At 38.3% G+C, this 19,487-nt stretch overlaps 14 non-coding genes across 14 annotated transcripts; all 14 read right to left on the reverse strand.

Moving 5' to 3' along the window:
• Nucleotides 1-3,520: 3,520 nt before the first annotated feature.
• trnav-uac (transfer RNA valine (anticodon UAC)) lies at nt 3,521-3,593 on the reverse strand. Its single transcript has one exon. It is a non-coding gene; the product is annotated as a tRNA-Val (tRNA).
• Nucleotides 3,594-11,291: 7,698 nt separating this feature from the next.
• Nucleotides 11,292-11,364, reverse strand: trnav-uac (transfer RNA valine (anticodon UAC)). Its single transcript has one exon. It is a non-coding gene; the product is annotated as a tRNA-Val (tRNA).
• Nucleotides 11,365-11,711: 347 nt separating this feature from the next.
• Nucleotides 11,712-11,784, reverse strand: trnav-cac (transfer RNA valine (anticodon CAC)). Its single transcript has one exon. It is a non-coding gene; the product is annotated as a tRNA-Val (tRNA).
• Nucleotides 11,785-11,925: 141 nt separating this feature from the next.
• trnav-aac (transfer RNA valine (anticodon AAC)) lies at nt 11,926-11,998 on the reverse strand. Its single transcript has one exon. It is a non-coding gene; the product is annotated as a tRNA-Val (tRNA).
• A 981-nt stretch (nt 11,999-12,979) lies between these two features.
• On the reverse strand, nt 12,980-13,052 carry trnav-cac (transfer RNA valine (anticodon CAC)). The gene has a single exon. It is a non-coding gene; the product is annotated as a tRNA-Val (tRNA).
• A 1,071-nt stretch (nt 13,053-14,123) lies between these two features.
• trnav-cac (transfer RNA valine (anticodon CAC)) lies at nt 14,124-14,196 on the reverse strand. The gene has a single exon. It is a non-coding gene; the product is annotated as a tRNA-Val (tRNA).
• Nucleotides 14,197-14,337: 141 nt separating this feature from the next.
• trnav-uac (transfer RNA valine (anticodon UAC)) lies at nt 14,338-14,410 on the reverse strand. Its single transcript has one exon. It is a non-coding gene; the product is annotated as a tRNA-Val (tRNA).
• Nucleotides 14,411-14,765: 355 nt separating this feature from the next.
• trnav-aac (transfer RNA valine (anticodon AAC)) lies at nt 14,766-14,838 on the reverse strand. Its single transcript has one exon. It is a non-coding gene; the product is annotated as a tRNA-Val (tRNA).
• A 981-nt stretch (nt 14,839-15,819) lies between these two features.
• On the reverse strand, nt 15,820-15,892 carry trnav-cac (transfer RNA valine (anticodon CAC)). Its single transcript has one exon. It is a non-coding gene; the product is annotated as a tRNA-Val (tRNA).
• A 141-nt stretch (nt 15,893-16,033) lies between these two features.
• Nucleotides 16,034-16,106, reverse strand: trnav-aac (transfer RNA valine (anticodon AAC)). The gene has a single exon. It is a non-coding gene; the product is annotated as a tRNA-Val (tRNA).
• A 981-nt stretch (nt 16,107-17,087) lies between these two features.
• On the reverse strand, nt 17,088-17,160 carry trnav-cac (transfer RNA valine (anticodon CAC)). The gene has a single exon. It is a non-coding gene; the product is annotated as a tRNA-Val (tRNA).
• A 141-nt stretch (nt 17,161-17,301) lies between these two features.
• Nucleotides 17,302-17,374, reverse strand: trnav-aac (transfer RNA valine (anticodon AAC)). The gene has a single exon. It is a non-coding gene; the product is annotated as a tRNA-Val (tRNA).
• Nucleotides 17,375-18,355: 981 nt separating this feature from the next.
• On the reverse strand, nt 18,356-18,428 carry trnav-cac (transfer RNA valine (anticodon CAC)). The gene has a single exon. It is a non-coding gene; the product is annotated as a tRNA-Val (tRNA).
• Nucleotides 18,429-18,569: 141 nt separating this feature from the next.
• On the reverse strand, nt 18,570-18,642 carry trnav-aac (transfer RNA valine (anticodon AAC)). Its single transcript has one exon. It is a non-coding gene; the product is annotated as a tRNA-Val (tRNA).
• Nucleotides 18,643-19,487: the final 845 nt, after the last annotated feature.

Raw genomic sequence — 19,487 nt, forward strand, 5'->3', positions numbered from 1 at the left:
AACAGGTTGATCCAAGATACAAACTTTGGCCCAAACCCAAACCTCTCCAAAGTCTGTAATAAAAAGCTGTGCTCCACTCTATCGAAAGCTTTGTTAAAGTCCAAACTTAAAACTATACCACCTTCATTTTTCATTTGATTAACAACATCCCTAATTGTACAAATTACATCTGCAATATCTCTTCCAGGTATGCCGTAGGCTTGTGTTGATTCAATAATACTCCCAATCACCTTTTTCATCCTATTCGCTAACACTTTAGTCAGTATCTTATAATCCGAATTTAGAAGGCTAATAGGCCTATAATTTTCTAACTTTAATCTACTGCCCCTATTTTTGAATAAGATCGTTAACATTCCAGTTGACATAGACTCAGGGATTTCCTTATTCTCTTCCATATAATGAAACACCCTCACTAAAATGGGTGCCAAAATATCTACAAAGACTTTATAGAACTCATTTGTTAAACCATCCAAACCCGGACTTTTATTACCTTGCGTGCTAACAATTGCTTCCTTGATTTCCATAATCGAAATCTCTTCATCACACATCATTCTATCTGCCTGCGATACTTTGGCACTAATTGTATCCAACACTTTTACAACACACACTTTATCTACATCATTCTTTTTGTAAAGATTTCTGTAAAAGGTTTCAACTGTCTCTAAGATCCCAACAAAATCGTTTACCTTTACACCTCTTTCATCTTCCAACTCTACAATGTAACTCTTAGTTTGTTTTCTTTTTTCCAGACCCAAAAAAAAGGATGTACATTTCTCTCCCTCCAAAGCGTACTGTGCCCTGCTCCTAACAATAGCACCCAAACATTTATTTTTTTCATAACGACCCAGCTCTGCATGGATTTTCAAATAATTCACAACATCATAGTCTGGATCCGTATCAGCCTTTTCAAGTTCATGCAACATCCTATTCCTAAGCATTATTTCTTTCTGCTTATCTAAACGGTTATGATTTTTTGCGTACCTAATACTCCTATTTTTTACTTTTACTTTCACTTCCTCCCACCATAAACACACATTCTCTTTTAACAGTACATTAGACATTTCATCATTAATACATTCAACAATTTCATTTCTATATCCTTCCTCCTTTAACAGACTGGCATTTAAACACCAGACACCTCCCCCTCTCCTCTCCACACCAAAACCCATTTGAAATGACATTACTGCATGATCACTATATGCTGTAAAGGTATATGACACCTTCTTAACATTCTGCACCAATTCTTGTTTTGCTAGACATAAATCAATTCTGCTTTGTTTTAATTCCTTTAGAACCACCTGCCTTCTAGAGAATACTCTTCTGTTTGGATTTTCAGCCCTCCATATATCTACTAGATTCTCCTCATTCATAAGTTTCCATAATGCATTTCTAGAAGAGTCATATCTGAATTTAGCACAACTAGAGGCATCCATTCTACTACACCTCACATTAAAATCTCCTATCAGTATACAGTTTTCTGAGCACAGTGTTTTTAATTTGTGAAACATTTCTCTCCTTTCAGATTCAATGTTTGAAGCATAAACATTAATTAAACGAAAAACTACATTTTGAACTTCAAATTCAATTACAATAAGTCTGCCATCATTGTCAGCATATATTTCTTTTACATTTTGCACCACATCATTTTTTATCAAAATAGCCACACCACATGTTTTATCCCCTCCATGACTACAAAAAATTAAATCTGACCATTTACTCTTAATCTCCTGCATTTTGGAGTCTGTCCAATTGGTCTCTTGAAAACACAACATGTCTGCCTTAACAGACACTAATACCTGCTCAAATTTGCTCATGTTTCTCAAACTGTTACCATTTAGGGATGCGACTGTAATCATTATGAATGTGTGCAGAAGTATAATCAGAGCCAAACAAGTCCTTAAAAATCCTACTTTTTATTTTTTCCAAAACCCATCATCTCCCTGGTTTTCGACAATGACCTCTTATTTTTTACAAACAACTGAAGATCCTCACTATCTATTTCATCATCCGTCTCTTTATTTGGATTTTTGGGGGGAGCGGCGGGGAAGCCTTTTGAAAAGTGCGCTTTAACAGTGCCCGTGACTTCAGTGGACCCAGCCCACTCTTTGGTGTAATTTTTACACAGGCTTAAAGCTGGCTCAGGCACCTGAGAAGCACCTTGCACCATCTCCACCTGTGTATGTCTTTCACCCATCATGTGCTGCTGTTCCACCTTGTCAGCAGCAGAGACTAAAACGGCGTCTCGTGCTTTGCCAGGAGACATTACAGGCTCTTCAAGCTTATCTGCCACTGTCTCTGGAGTCACACTCTCCATGTCACTCTCATCCTCCCTCTCCATAGGCACACTCCCCTCTTCCTCAGACGTGAGGTCCATTGTTTGCAAAAGTAAGTGATTTTCTCCCTTATTACAGCTACATCTAACTTTAGGTCTGTCACACATTTTGCACACATTTCCTATGTTCCGACATTCTCTGGCATAATGCCCTTGTTCACTACATTTGTGGCATGTGAATTCCGGACATTCCTTAAGTATGTGCCCCGGCTGAATACATAATCTACATACCTTCACTTGATTGTCGTGGATTACACGAAAATATTCAAATCCCTCGACAGTGTTAAATTTTGTAGAATATGGCAAGGATTGCACATTGTCTGTAAACTTTACCTTGCAAAATCTTGTCCCATCTACAATGTCCGTTCCTGGCCACATCCTCCTCTTGATTGGCGTGGTCGCCTTCACCTTCCAGCCTTTTAGTTTCTCTTCTATCTCCTCATCCGTAATGTATGCGGGCAAGTTCAAAAAGGACACCACCAGCTCATCGTTCCCTAGTTCTTTAGCCATGATTTGACAGTTCTTTATCTTTAGCCCGTCTATTAGTCTTTCTTTTCCATTTACATGAGACATTGTTACTTCATACTTATTCCCGTCTTTCATTCGACATCCCAGTATTGTTCCGCAAACTTCCTTTATTCCTCTCAGCAATTCCATCGTTGTTATTTTCCCTTCTCCACTTATTTCCACGTTCACCGTCAGTTCCTTCTCATATGTTCTTTTTTTCAGTTCTTCGTTTAACATTCTGATTTCACTGTTGTCCTTTCTCGTCGTCGTTTGTATTCTTGATGTCGAAGCCATGTTGTCCGTCCGGTTATTTTAAGCAATATCCCCCAAACAGCTCACGCTGATGGGGGACAATAGCAAAAACGTTTCACAGAAACTTCACTACAGTCACTCACAAACTTTCAAACTTATAAGTCAACTAGACCTCCAAAAAAAACGATATTCTCTCTCAAGCACTCAGACACCTGCTTCTCTTCCACTTCCTGAAACTCCAAAAAGGGGCGTGTGAAGCGAACGTGATAACCACTACACTACAGAAACTGCTTCTGAAATTATCTGCTAGGAGTAAACCGAATTTTACAGATATTTATGGCACGTGTTGAAATTTCCAAATTTAGGCATTTATGAAAATAACTATTCTCTTTTAAAAGTACTGTACCTACTGCACGTGTCAAAGAGCACTGTTTCCGCCCGGTTTCGAACCGAGGACCTTTCGAGTGTAAAGCGAACGTGATAACCACTACACTACAGAAACTGCTGCTTGATTTTCCTGCAAGAAGTAAACCGAATTTTACAGATATTCAGGGCACGTATTCGAATTTCCAAAATACAGAATTTATGAAAATAACAATTCTTTGTTGAAAGTACAGTACCTACTGCACGTGTCAAAGAGATCTGTTTCCGCCCAGTTTCGAACCGAGGACCTTTCGCGTGTTAAGCAAACGTGATAACCGCTTCACTACAGAAACTGCTTCTACAATTATCTGCAAGGAGTAAACCGAATTTTACAGATATTTATGGCACGTGTTGAAATTTCCAAATTTAGGCATTTATGAAAATAACTATTCTCTTTTAAAAGTACAGTACCTACTGCACGTGTCAAAGAGATCTGTTTCCGCCAAGTTTCGAACCGAGGACCTTTCGCGTGTTAAGCAAACGTGATAACCGCTACACTACAGAAACTGCTTCTACAATTATCTGCAAGGAGTAAACCGAATTTTACAGATATTTATGGCACGTGTTGAAATTTCCACATTTAGGCATTTATGAAAATAACTATTCTCTTTTAAAAGTACTGTACCTACTGCACGTGTCAAAGAGCACTGTTTCCGCCCGGTTTCGAACCGAGGACCTTTTGCGTGTAAAGCGAACGTGATTTTTTTATTTATTTTTTATTTATTTTTTTATTATCAAAAATGTTTGTTTACAATATTTACAGTACAATCTACTGTTTACAGTACAATCCACAGAGAACAATACAGAAGACACTAGACTAACAGAGGCAGGTGAACAATTCACCCCCTATCAAATTATCAACAAAGAAAATATCAAAACAGTGCTTTCAAAAATTATAAGTGATACCTCCAATCTCCTCTCGTGAAATTAACCCACTCCCTTCAACAAAAGACTCATCAAAATGTTCCATCCCATAATTAAACAACATATCTATGTGTTTACTGAACAGTGCTATAAAGATACTCCACACCTGAACCCTCTTTCTGTCAAAAGAAACATAATTCCTCCTACAAAAAATAGCATACCTCACAAAACTCAAAACCATATTCAACAAACACACATTAGCACCCTCACATTTACCAGACACTCCAAATAACAAAAGTTCCTCCCACGCATACTTTTTCACGAAATCTCCCCCCCAGTTTCTACATAACATTTCCTTAACTTTACAAAAAAAATATTTTAAATCCTCACATTCTATAAACAAATGCATAAGAGTTTCCGGGAAACGTCCACATACGTCGCATTCCCTTTCTATCTCACAATTAATTTTCTTTAGCACCACCTTTGTAAATATTCTATTATGTCTTAGTTTGAAATCATTATTTTCACACTCCTTACTATTATATTTTACATTTAAATTTCCCCATATCTTTTTTTCATCCAATTCCGGAAAAACGACTTTCCAAAATTTCTCAGCAGCCGGCCTTCTACACACTTTTCCTACCATTATTCTATACAATCTTTTCACTGGTATACTAGATAAATGTACTTTCTACTTACTGCTACCAATGAACAAATTAGGAAATACAAATAAATCTTCTCTTTCAACTTCACTATTTATTAAATCAACCCATGCTCTTGGTATACTATTCTTTATCTTGTCATACATATTATTCACTGTTCCCCTTCCCACCTCTTCATCCCATTCATTGATTATGTCAAAAATAGCTTCCCCAGGTAAAAACCCTGGAATTACCTCATAAGTATAATCTTTTATTTGCCGTAGACCTGCACTCATAAATACTTTATTATACAAAACTTTTTCTTTGTTCTTGATTTTCTCATTCAGAAATATAGGTTGATTCATAATCAGGTCAATATGTCCACATTCATAATATACATTAGGCAACAACTCTGCCCATGCATTTAGCACCTCTTTATAAAAATCTGGTACCTTTTCAAACATTGCCCTTTTAAGCCCCATCAATAAACCATTATCCTCACAACCACCACTCTCCTCTAAGTAGACTCTAAAGAAGTGTTTCCAGCCATAATCTTCACTGTCATACAAATATTTCTTTACTGTTTTTATCCTAATAGCTTTTCTTTTGACACCTAAATCTACAAGTTTTAAACCTCCATCCACATAGTCAGCAATCAATGTTTTCTGAGATATTCTCACTCCTTTACCATCCCATATAAAATTTGACACCACATTATTCAATTCATTTAGGACCCACTCCGGCATGTCCAGGACTCCCAAAACATACACAAATTTGGATAATACCAAAGCATTTGCAACAATTACTTTCCCTTGTAACTTTAGTTTTCTATTTTTCCAGAAATTCAACGTTAGCTTGACTTTATTAAGGATCCCAGTCCAAGTTATATCTTTTGCCTCTTTCTCCTTTACACCAATGTTTACTCCCAGCACTTTAATAAAATCCTTTGCGCTCTTGAATGGAATCTCACACCCGTTTACATTGATATCCCCAACAAACATTATTTCAGTCTTCTCTATATTAACTTTAGCACCCGATGCCTTGCCATATATATCTATGATCCCCATAATGCTTCCAATACTTTCTATATCCTTCACAGTACAAGTAGTGTCATCAGCGTACTGATGTACAACACTGACACCACCACCTGGGATTCCAACACCCCTTACTTCTTTATTACTATTTATCAATGTAGCTAACGGTTCTGTAGAAACACTGTACAGCAGAGCTGACAAAGGACAGCCCTGCCTTACTGACCTCTCCACAGGGAAAGTATCTGTTAACACTCCGTTACATTTAACACAACTTTTAGCCCCACTATACAACAGGTTGATCCAAGATACAAACTTTGGCCCAAACCCAAACCTCTCCAAAGTCTGTAATAAAAAGCTGTGCTCCACTCTATCGAAAGCTTTGTTAACCTCTTGGGGCTAGGTGGGACGCTAGCGTGCCACCCGTGGTGCACTCCATCAACAGCAGGTGCATTTCAAGAGCGGCAAATTTGAATCCAAATAAATGTCAAAATTCAAATTTTTCAAAAATACAACTATGTTACACCATTTGAAAGATAAACATCTCCTTAATCTAACCACGTTTTACGATTTCAAAAAGGTTTTACGGCGAAAGCATAAATTTAGAGTATGTTAGGACAGTACATTTACAAGAGTTGTGTGTAATGTTTTGTCAAGTCAAAGACAGGGTCACCAAAACCATAAAACCAGCTAAAATGATACACTAACCTTTTACAATCTCCATCAGATGACACTCCTAGGACATTATGTTAGACAATGCATGCATTTTTAGTTCTATCAAGTTCATATTTATATACAAAAACAGCGTTTTACTATGGCATTGATGTTGAGGAAATCGTTTCCCTCCAATAACCGGCAGTCAAGTCAGCGTCACAAATTAAATAATTAAAATTAGAAAACATTGGTAAAATATTATATTGTCATTTAAAGAATTATAGATTTACATCTTTTGAACGCAATCAACTTGCCAGATTTAAAAATAACCTTACTGGGAAATCACACTTTGCAATAATCTGAGCACTGTGCCCAGAAAAATACGCGTTGCGATACATACTAGACGTCATGTTGGGGAGATCTAAAATCGAAAATACTATGTAAATAATCCATTACCTTTGATTCTCTTCATCAGATGTCACTTCCAGGTATCACAGGTCCATAACGAATGTAGTTTTGTTCAAAAAAGCTCATCATTTATGTCCAAAAATCTCCGTCTCGTTAGCACATGATGTAAGCCAGCCGGACTTCTCGTCATGAACGAGGGGAAAAAATATATTTCCGTTCGTTCAAACATGTCAAACGTTGTATAGCATAAATCATTAGGGCCTTTTTTAACCAGAACATGAATAATATTCAAGGTGGACGAATGCATAGCCTTTTATAACGTATTGGAACGAGGGTACCCAACATGAAGTAGCGCGCCAGGTGTCTAATGGGACATCACCGTTCCATGGCTCTTGTTCGGTCAGATCTCCCTCCAGAAGACTCAAAACACTTTGTAAAGGCTGGTGACATCTAGTGGAAGCAATAGGAAGTGCCAAAATATTCCTAAACCCCTGTGTTTTTCAATGGGATAGGTTTAAAGTCAATACAACACATCAGGTATCCACTTCCTGTCAGAAAATGTCTCAGGGTTTTGCCTGCCAAATGAGTTCTGTTATACTCACAGACACCATTCAAACAGTTTTGGAAACTTTAGAGTGTTTTCTATCCATATATAATAAGTATATGCATATTCTAGTTACTGGGTAGGATTAGTAACCAGATTAAATCGGGTACATTTTTTTTATCCAGACGTGCAAATGCTGCCCCCTAGACCCAACAGGTTAAAGTCCAAACTTAAAACTATACCACCTTCATTTTTCATTTGATTAACAACATCCCTAATTGTACAAATTACATCTGAAATATCTCTTCCAGGTATGCCGTAGGCTTGTGTTGATTCAATAATACTCCCAATCACCTTTTTCATCCTATTCGCTAACACTTTAGTCAGTATCTTATAATCCGAATTTAGAAGGCTAATAGGCCTATAATTTTCTAACTTTAATCTACTGCCCCTATTTTTGAATAAGATCGTTAACATTCCAGTTGACATAGACTCAGGGATTTCCTTATTCTCTTCCATATAATGAAACACCCTCACTAAAATGGGTGCCAAAATATCTACAAAGACTTTATAGAACTCATTTGTTAAACCATCCAAACCCGGACTTTTATTACCTTGCGTGCTAACAATTGCTTCCTTGATTTCCATAATCGAAATCTCTTCATCACACATCATTCTATCTGCCTGCGATACTTTGGCACTAATTGTATCCAACACTTTTACAACACACACTTTATCTACATCATTCTTTTTGTAAAGATTTCTGTAAAAGGTTTCAACTGTCTCTAAGATCCCAACAAAATCGTTTACCTTTACACCTCTTTCATCTTCCAACTCTACAATGTAACTCTTAGTTTGTTTTCTTTTTTCCAGACCCAAAAAAAAGGATGTACATTTCTCTCCCTCCAAAGCGTACTGTGCCCTGCTCCTAACAATAGCACCCAAACATTTATTTTTTTCATAACGACCCAGCTCTGCATGGATTTTCAAATAATTCACAACATCATAGTCTGGATCCGTATCAGCCTTTTCAAGTTCATGCAACATCCTATTCCTAAGCATTATTTCTTTCTGCTTATCTAAACGGTTATGATTTTTTGCGTACCTAATACTCCTATTTTTTACTTTTACTTTCACTTCCTCCCACCATAAACACACATTCTCTTTTAACAGTACATTAGACATTTCATCATTAATACATTCAACAATTTCATTTCTATATCCTTCCTCCTTTAACAGACTGGCATTTAAACACCAGACACCTCCCCCTCTCCTCTCCACACCAAAACCCATTTGAAATGACATTACTGCATGATCACTATATGCTGTAAAGGTATATGACACCTTCTTAACATTCTGCACCAATTCTTGTTTTGCTAGACATAAATCAATTCTGCTTTGTTTTAATTCCTTTAGAACCACCTGCCTTCTAGAGAATACTCTTCTGTTTGGATTTTCAGCCCTCCATATATCTACTAGATTCTCCTCATTCATAAGTTTCCATAATGCATTTCTAGAAGAGTCATATCTGAATTTAGCACAACTAGAGGCATCCATTCTACTACACCTCACATTAAAATCTCCTATCAGTATACAGTTTTCTGAGCACAGTGTTTTTAATTTGTGAAACATTTCTCTCCTTTCAGATTCAATGTTTGAAGCATAAACCTTAATTAAACGAAAAACTACATTTTGAACTTCAAATTCAATTACAATAAGTCTGCCATCATTGTCAGCATATATTTCTTTTACATTTTGCACCACATCATTTTTTATCAAAATAGCCACACCACATGTTTTATCCCCTCCATGACTACAAAAAATTAAATCTGACCATTTACTCTTAATCTCCTGCATTTTGGAGTCTGTCCAATTGGTCTCTTGAAAACACAACATGTCTGCCTTAACAGACACTAATACCTGCTCAAATTTGCTCATGTTTCTCAAACTGTTACCATTTAGGGATGCGACTGTAATCATTATGAATGTGTGCAGAAGTATAATCAGAGCCAAACAAGTCCTTAAAAATCCTACTTTTTCTTTTTTCCAAAACCCATCATCTCCCTGGTTTTCGACAATGACCTCTTATTTTTTACAAACAACTGAAGATCCTCACTATCTATTTCATCATCCGTCTCTTTATTTGGATTTTTGGGGGGATCGGCGGGGAAGCCTTTTGAAAAGTGCGCTTTAACAGTGCCCGTGACTTCAGTGGACCCTTTGGTGTAATTTTTACACAGGCTTAAAGCTGGCTCAGGCACCTGAGAAGCACCTTGCACCATCTCTACCTGTGTATGTCTTTCACCCATCATGTGCTGCTGTTCCACCTTGTCAGCAGCAGAGACTAAAACGGCGTCTCGTGCTTTGCCAGGAGACATTACAGGCTCTTCAAGCTTATCTGCCACTGTCTCTGGAGTCACACTCTCCATGTCACTCTCATCCTCCCTCTCCATAGGCACACTCCCCTCTTCCTCAGACGTGAGGTCCATTGTTTGCAAAAGTAAGTGATTTTCTCCCTTATTACAGCTACATCTAACTTTAGGTCTGTCACACATTTTGCACACATTTCCTATGTTCCGACATTCTCTGGCATAATGCCCTTGTTCACTACATTTGTGGCATGTGAATTCCGGACATTCCTTAAGTATGTGCCCCGGCTGAATACATAATCTACATACCTTCACTTGATTGTCGTGGATTACACGAAAATATTCAAATCCCTCGACAGTGTTAAATTTTGTAGAATATGGCAAGGATTGCACATTGTCTGTAAACTTTACCTTGCAAAATCTTGTCCCATCTACAATGTCCGTTCCTGGCCACATCCTCCTCTTGATTGGCGTGGTCGCCTTCACCTTCCAGCCTTTTAGTTTCTCTTCTATCTCCTCATCCGTAATGTATGCGGGCAAGTTCAAAAAGGACACCACCAGCTCATCGTTCCCTAGTTCTTTAGCCATGATTTGACAGTTCTTTATCTTTAGCCCGTCTATTAGTCTTTCTTTTCCATTTACATGAGACATTGTTACTTCGTACTTATTCCCGTCTTTCATTCGACATCCCAGTATTGTTCCGCAAACTTCCTTTATTCCTCTCAGCAATTCCATCGTTGTTATTTTCCCTTCTCCACTTATTTCCACGTTCACCGTCAGTTCCTTCTCATATGTTCTTTTTTTCAGTTCTTCGTTTAACATTCTGATTTCACTGTTGTCCTTTCTCGTCGTCGTTTGTATTCTTGATGTCGAAGCCATGTTGTCCGTCCGGTTATTTTAAGCAATATCCCCCAAACAGCTCACGCTGATGGGGGACAATAGCAAAAACGTTTCACAGAAACTTCACTACAGTCACTCACAAACTTTCAAACGTATAAGTCAACTAGACCTCCAAAAAAAACGATATTCTCTCTCAAGCACTCAGACACCTGCTTCTCTTCCACTTCCTGAAACTCCAAAAAGGGGCGTGTGAAGCAAACGTGATAACCACTACACCACAGAAACTACTGCTACAATTAGCTGCAAGGAGTAAACCGAATTTTAAAAATATTCATGGCACGTATTCGAATTTCCAAAATAGAGAATTCATGAAAATAACAATTCTTTGTTGAAAGTACAGTACCTACTGCACTTGTCAAAGAGCACTGTTTCCGCCCGGTTTCGAACCGAAGACCTTTCGCGTGTAAAGCGAATGCGATAACCACTACACTACAGAAACTGCTGCTTGATTTTCCTGCAAGAAGTAAACCGAATTTTACAGATATTCATGGCACGTGTTCAAATTTCCAAAAGTAGGCATTTATGAAAATAACTATTCTCTGTTAATAGTACAGTACCTACTGCACATGTCAAAGAGCACTGTTTCCTCCCGGTTTCAAACTGAGGACCTTTCACGTGTAAAGCTAACGTGATAACCACTACACTACAGAAACTGCTGCTACATTTAGCTGCAAGGAGTAAACCGAATTTAAAAAATATTCATGGCACGTATTCGAATTTCCAAAATAAAGAACTCATGAAATTTTCTGTTACCACTATGGCACTTCAGGATGTGTCAATGAGCGTTGTTTCCGCCCGGTTTCGAACCAGGGACCTTTCGCGTGTGAAGCAAACGTGATAACCACTACACTACAGAAACTGCTGCTACATTTAGCTGCGAGGAATAAACCGAATTTTACAGATATTCATGGCACGTATTCGAATTTCCAAAATACAGAATTCATGAAAATAACAATTCTTTGTTGAAAGTACAGTACCTACTGCACGTGTCAAAGAGCTCTGTTTCCGCCCGGTTTCGAACCGAGGACCTTTCGCGTGTTAAGCGAACGTGATAACCACTACACTACAGAAACTTCTGCAACCATTATCTGCAAGGAGTAAACCGAATTTTACAGATATTCATGGCACGCGTTCAAATTTCCAAAATTAGGCATTTATGAAAATAACTATTCTCTGTTAATAGTACAGTACCTACTGCACGTGTCAAAGAGCACTGTTTCCTCCCAGTTTCAAACTGAGGACCTTTCACGTGTAAAGAGAACGTGATAACCACTACACTACAGAAACTGCTGCTTGATTTTTCTGCAAGGAGTAAACCGAATTTTAAAAATATTCATGGCACGTATTCGAATTTCCAAAATAAAGAATTCATGAAATTTTCTGTTACCACTATGGTACTTCAGAATGTGTCAATGAGCGTTGTTTCCGCCCGGTTTCGAACCAGGGACCTTTCGCGTGTGAAGCAAATGTGATAACCACTAAACCACAGAAACTACTGCTACAATTAGCTGCGAGGAGTAAATCGAATTTTACAGATATTCATGGCACGTATTCGAATTTCCAAAATACAGAATTCATGAAAATAAAAATTCTTTGTTGAAAGTACAGTACCTACTGCACGTGTCAAAGAGCTCTGTTTCCGCCCGGTTTCAACCCGAGGACCTTTCGCGTGTTAAGCAAACGTGATAACCGCTACACTACAGAAACTGCTTCAACAATTATCTGCAAGGAGTAAACCGAATTTTACAGATATTCATGGCACGTGTTCAAATTTCCAAAATTAGGCATTTATGAAAATAACTATTCTCTGTTAATAGTACAGTACCTACTGCACATGTCAAAGAGCAGTGTTTCCTCCTGGTTTCAAACTGAGGACCTTTCACGTGTAAAGCTAACGTGATAACCACTACACTACAGAAACTGCTGCTTGATTTTTCTGCAAGGAGTAAACCGAATTTTAAAAATATTCATGGCACGTATTCGAATTTCCAAAATAAAGAACTCATGAAATTTTCTGTTACCACTATGGCACTTCAGTATGTGTCAATGAGCGTTGTTTCCGCCCGGTTTCGAACCAGGGACCTTTCGCGTGTGAAGCAAACGTGATAACCACTACACTACAGAAACTGCTGCTACATTTAGCTGCGAGGAATAAACCGAATTTTACAGATATTCATGGCACGTATTCGAATTTCCAAAATACAGAATTCATGAAAATAACAATTCTTTGTTGAAAGTACAGTACCTACTGCACGTGTCAAAGAGCTCTGTTTCCGCCCGGTTTCGAACCTGGGACCTTTCGCGTGTGAAGCAAACGTGATAAGCACTACACCACAGAAACTACTGCTACAATTAGCTGCAAGGAGTAAACCGAATTTTAAAAATATTCATGGCACGTATTCGAATTTCCAAAATACAGAATTCATGAAAATAACAATTCTTTGTTGAAAGTACAGTACCTACTGCACTTGTCAAAGAGCACTGTTTCCGCCCGGTTTCGAACCGAGGACCTTTCGCGTGTTCAGCGAACGTGATAACCACAACACTACAGAAACTTCTTCAAAGATTATCTGCAAGGAGTAAATCGAATTTTACAGATATTCATGGCACGTGTTCAAATTTCCAAAAGTAGGCATTTATGAAAATAACTATTCTCTGTTAATAGTACAGTACCTACTGCACATGTCAAAGAGCAGTGTTTCCTCCTGGTTTCAAACTGAGGACCTTTCACGTGTAAAGCTAACGTGATAACCACTACACTACAGAAACTGCTGCTTGATTTTTCTGCAAGGAGTAAACCGAATTTTAAAAATATTCATGGCACGTATTCGAATTTCCAAAATAAAGAATTCATGAAATTTTCTGTTACCACTATGGTACTTCAGAATGTCTCAATGAGTGTTGTTTCCGCCCGGTTTCCAAAATACAGAATTCATGAAAATAACAATTCTTTGTTGAAAGTACAGTACCTACTGCACTTGTCAAAGAGCACTGTTTCCGCCCGGTTTCGAACCGAGGACCTTTCGCGAGTAAAGCAAACGCGATAACCACTACACTACAGAAACTGCTGCTTGATTTTTCTGCAAGGAGTAAACCGAATGTTAAAAATATTCATGGCACGTATTCGAATTTCCAAAATAAAGAATTCATGAAATTTTCTGTTACCACTATGGTACTTCAGAATGTGTCAATGAGTGTTGTTTCCGCCCGGTTTCGAACCAGGGACCTTTCGCGTGTGAAGCAAACGTGATAACCACTACACCACAGAAACTACTGCTACAATTAGCTGCAAGGAGTAAACCGAATTTTAAAAATATTCATGGCACGTATTCGAATTTCCAAAATAGAGAATTCATGAAAATAACAATTCTTTGTTGAAAGTACAGTACCTACTGCACTTGTCAAAGAGCACTGTTTCCGCCCGGTTTCGAACCGAAGACCTTTCGCGTGTAAAGCGAATGCGATAACCACTACACTACAGAAACTGCTGCTTGATTTTCCTGCAAGAAGTAAACCGAATTTTACAGATATTCATGGCACGTGTTCAAATTTCCAAAAGTAGGCATTTATGAAAATAACTATTCTCTGTTAATAGTACAGTACCTACTGCACGTGTCAAAGAGCACTGTTTCCTCCCAGTTTCAAACTGAGGACCTTTCACGTGTAAAGCTAACGTGATAACCACTACACTACAGAAACTGCTGCTACATTTAGCTGCGAGGAATAAACCGAATTTTACAGATATTCATGGCACGTATTCGAATTTCCAAAATACAGAATTCATGAAAATAACAATTCTTTGTTGAAAGTACAGTACCTACTGCACGTGTCAAAGAGCTCTGTTTCCGCCCGGTTTCGAACCGAGGACCTTTCGCGTGTTAAGCGAACGTGATAACCACTACACTACAGAAACTTCTGCAACAATTATCTGCAAGGAGTAAACCGAATTTTACAGATATTCATGGCACGCGTTCAAATTTCCAAAATTAGGCATTTATGAAAATAACTATTCTCTGTTAATAGTACAGTACCTACTGCACGTGTCAAAGAGCACTGTTTCCTCCCAGTTTCAAACTGAGGACCATTCACGTGTAAAGAGAACGTGATAACCACTACACTACAGAAACTGCTGCTTGATTTTTCTGCAAGGAGTAAACCGAATTTTAAAAATATTCATGGCACGTATTCGAATTTCCAAAATAAAGAATTCATGAAATTTTCTGTTACCACTATGGTACTTCAGAATGTGTCAATGAGCGTTGTTTCCGCCCGGTTTCGAACCAGGGACCTTTCGCGTGTGAAGCAAATGTGATAACCACTAAACCACAGAAACTACTGCTACAATTAGCTGCGAGGAGTAAATCGAATTTTACAGATATTCATGGCACGTATTCGAATTTCCAAAATACAGAATTCATGAAAATAAAAATTCTTTGTTGAAAGTACAGTACCTACTGCACGTGTCAAAGAGCTCTGTTTCCGCCCGGTTTCAACCCGAGGACCTTTCGCGTGTTAAGCAAACGTGATAACCGCTACACTACAGAAACTGCTTCAACAATTATCTGCAAGGATTAAACCGAATTTTACAGATATTCATGGCACGTGTTCAAATTTCCAAAATTAGGCATTTATGAAAATAACTATTCTCTGTTAATAGTACAGTACCTACTGCACATGTCAAAGAGCAGTGTTTCCTCCTGGTTTCAAACTGAGGACCTTTCACGTGTAAAGCTAACGTGATAACCACTACACTACAGAAACTGCTGCTTGATTTTTCTGCAAGGAGTAAACCGAATTTTAAAAATATTCATGGCACGTATTCGAATTTCCAAAATAAAGAACTCATGAAATTTTCTGTTACCACTATGGCACTTCAGTATGTGTCAATGAGCGTTGTTTCCGCCCGGTTTCGAACCAGGGACCTTTCGCGTGTGAAGCAAACGTGATAACCACTACACTACAGAAACTGCTGCTACATTTAGCTGCGAGGAATAAACCGAATTTTACAGATATTCATGGCACGTATTCGAATTTCCAAAATACAGAATTCATGAAAATAACAATTCTTTGTTGAAAGTACAGTACCTACTGCACGTGTCAAAGAGCTCTGTTTCCGCCCGGTTTCGAACCGAGGACCTTTCGCGTGTTAAGCGAACGTGATAACCACTACACTACAGAAACTTCTGCAACAATTATCTGCAAGGAGTAAACCGAATTTTACAGATATTCATGGCACGCGTTCAAATTTCCAAAATTAGGCATTTATGAAAATAACTATTCTCTGTTAATAGTACAGTACCTACTGCACGTGTCAAAGAGCACTGTTTCCTCCCAGTTTCAAACTGAGGACCATTCACGTGTAAAGAGAACGTGATAACCACTACACTACAGAAACTGCTGCTTGATTTTTCTGCAAGGAGTAAACCGAATTTTAAAAATATTCATGGCACGTATTCGAATTTCCAAAATAAAGAATTCATGAAATTTTCTGTTACCACTATGGTACTTCAGAATGTGTCAATGAGCGTTGTTTCCGCCCGGTTTCGAACCAGGGACCTTTCGCGTGTGAAGCAAATGTGATAACCACTAGACCACAGAAACTACTGCTACAATTAGCTGCTAGGAGTAAATCGAATTTTACAGATATTCATGGCACGTATTCGAATTTCCAAAATACAGAATTCATGAAAATAAAAATTCTTTGTTGAAAGTACAGTACCTACTGCACGTGTCAAAGAGCTCTGTTTCCGCCCGGTTTCAACCCGAGGACCTTTCGCGTGTTAAGCAAACGTGATAACCGCTACACTACAGAAACTGCTTCAACAATTATCTGCAAGGAGTAAACCGAATTTTACAGATATTCATGGCACGTGTTCAAATTTCCAAAATTAGGCATTTATGAAAATAACTATTCTCTGTTAATAGTACAGTACCTACTGCACATGTCAAAGAGCAGTGTTTCCTCCTGGTTTCAAACTGAGGACCTTTCACGTGTAAAGCTAACGTGATAACCACTACACTACAGAAACTGCTGCTTGATTTTTCTGCAAGGAGTAAACCGAATTTTAAAAATATTCATGGCACGTATTCGAATTTCCAAAATAAAGAACTCATGAAATTTTCTGTTACCACTATGGCACTTCAGTATGTGTCAATGAGCGTTGTTTCCGCCCGGTTTCGAACCAGGGACCTTTCGCGTGTGAAGCAAACGTGATAACCACTACACTACAGAAACTGCTGCTACATTTAGCTGCGAGGAATAAACCGAATTTTACAGATATTCATGGCACGTATTCGAATTTCCAAAATACAGAATTCATGAAAATAACAATTCTTTGTTGAAAGTACAGTACCTACTGCACGTGTCAAAGAGCTCTGTTTCCGCCCGGTTTCGAACCGAGGACCTTTCGCGTGTTAAGCGAACGTGATAACCACTACACTACAGAAACTTCTGCAACAATTATCTGCAAGGAGTAAACCGAATTTTACAGATATTCATGGCACGCGTTCAAATTTCCAAAATTAGGCATTTATGAAAATAACTATTCTCTGTTAATAGTACAGTACCTACTGCACGTGTCAAAGAGCACTGTTTCCTCCCAGTTTCAAACTGAGGACCATTCACGTGTAAAGAGAACGTGATAACCACTACACTACAGAAACTGCTGCTTGATTTTTCTGCAAGGAGTAAACCGAATTTTAAAAATATTCATGGCACGTATTCGAATTTCCAAAATAAAGAATTCATGAAATTTTCTGTTACCACTATGGTACTTCAGAATGTGTCAATGAGCGTTGTTTCCGCCCGGTTTCGAACCAGGGACCTTTCGCGTGTGAAGCAAATGTGATAACCACTAAACCACAGAAACTACTGCTACAATTAGCTGCGAGGAGTAAATCGAATTTTACAGATATTCATGGCACGTATTCGAATTTCCAAAATACAGAATTCATGAAAATAAAAATTCTTTGTTGAAAGTACAGTACCTACTGCACGTGTCAAAGAGCTCTGTTTCCGCCCGGTTTCAACCCGAGGACCTTTCGCGTGTTAAGCAAACGTGATAACCGCTACACTACAGAAACTGCTTCAACAATTATCTGCAAGGAGTAAACCGAATTTTACAGATATTCATGGCACGTGTTCAAATTTCCAAAATTAGGCATTTATGAAAATAACTATTCTCTGTTAATAGTACAGTACCTACTGCACATGTCAAAGAGCAGTGTTTCCTCCTGGTTTCAAACTGAGGACCTTTCACGTGTAAAGCTAACGTGATAACCACTACACTACAGAAACTGCTGCTTGATTTTTCTGCAAGGAGTAAACCGAATTTTAAAAATATTCATGGCACGTATTCGAATTTCCAAAATAAAGAACTCATGAAATTTTCTGTTACCACTAAGGCACTTCAGTATGTGTCAATGAGCGTTGTTTCCGCCCGGTTTCGAACCAGGGACCTTTCGCGTGTGAAGCAAACGTGATAACCACTACACTACAGAAACTGCTGCTACATTTAGCTGCGAGGAATAAACCGAATTTTACAGATATTCATGGCACGTATTCGAATTTCCAAAATACAGAATTCATGAAAATAACAATTCTTTGTTGAAAGTACAGTACCTACTGCACGTGTCAAAGAGCTCTGTTTCCGCCCGGTTTCGAACCGAGGACCTTTCGCGTGTTAAGCGAACGTGATAACCACTACACTACAGAAACTTCTGCAACAATTATCTGCAAGGAGTAAACCGAATTTTACAGATATTCATGGCACGCGTTCAAATTTCCAAAATTAGGCATTTATGAAAATAACTATTCTCTGTTAATAGTACAGTACCTACTGCACGTGTCAAAGAGCACTGTTTCCTCCCAGTTTCAAACTGAGGACCATTCACGTGTAAAGAGAACGTGATAACCACTACACTACAGAAACTGCTGCTTGATTTTTCTGCAAGGAGTAAACCGAATTTTAAAAATATTCATGGCACGTATTCGAATTTCCAAAATAAAGAATTCATGAAATTTTCTGTTACCACTATGGTACTTCAGAATGTGTCAATGAGCGTTGTTTCCGCCCGGTTTCGAACCAGGGACCTTTCGCGTGTGAAGCAAATGTGATAACCACTAGACCACAGAAACTACTGCTACAATTAGCTGCGAGGAGTAAATCGAATTTTACAGATATTCATGGCACGTATTCGAATTTCCAAAATACAGATTTCATGAAAATAAAAATTCTTTGTTGAAAGTACAGTACCTACTGCACGTGTCAAAGAGCTCTGTTTCCGCCCGGTTTCAACCCGAGGACCTTTCGCGTGTTAAGCAAACGTGATAACCGCTACACTACAGAAACTGCTTCAACAATTATCTGCAAGGAGTAAACCGAATTTTACAGATATTCATGGCACGTGTTCAAATTTCCAAAATTAGGCATTTATGAAAATAACTATTCTCTGTTAATAGTACAGTACCTACTGCACATGTCAAAGAGCAGTGTTTCCTCCTGGTTTCAAACTGAGGACCTTTCACGTGTAAAGCTAACGTGATAACCACTACACTACAGA

This window comes from Salmo salar, chromosome 18 (genome assembly GCF_965601325.2).
Source record: "Salmo salar chromosome 18, fSalSal1, whole genome shotgun sequence".
Lineage (NCBI taxonomy): Eukaryota > Metazoa > Chordata > Actinopteri > Salmoniformes > Salmonidae > Salmo > Salmo salar.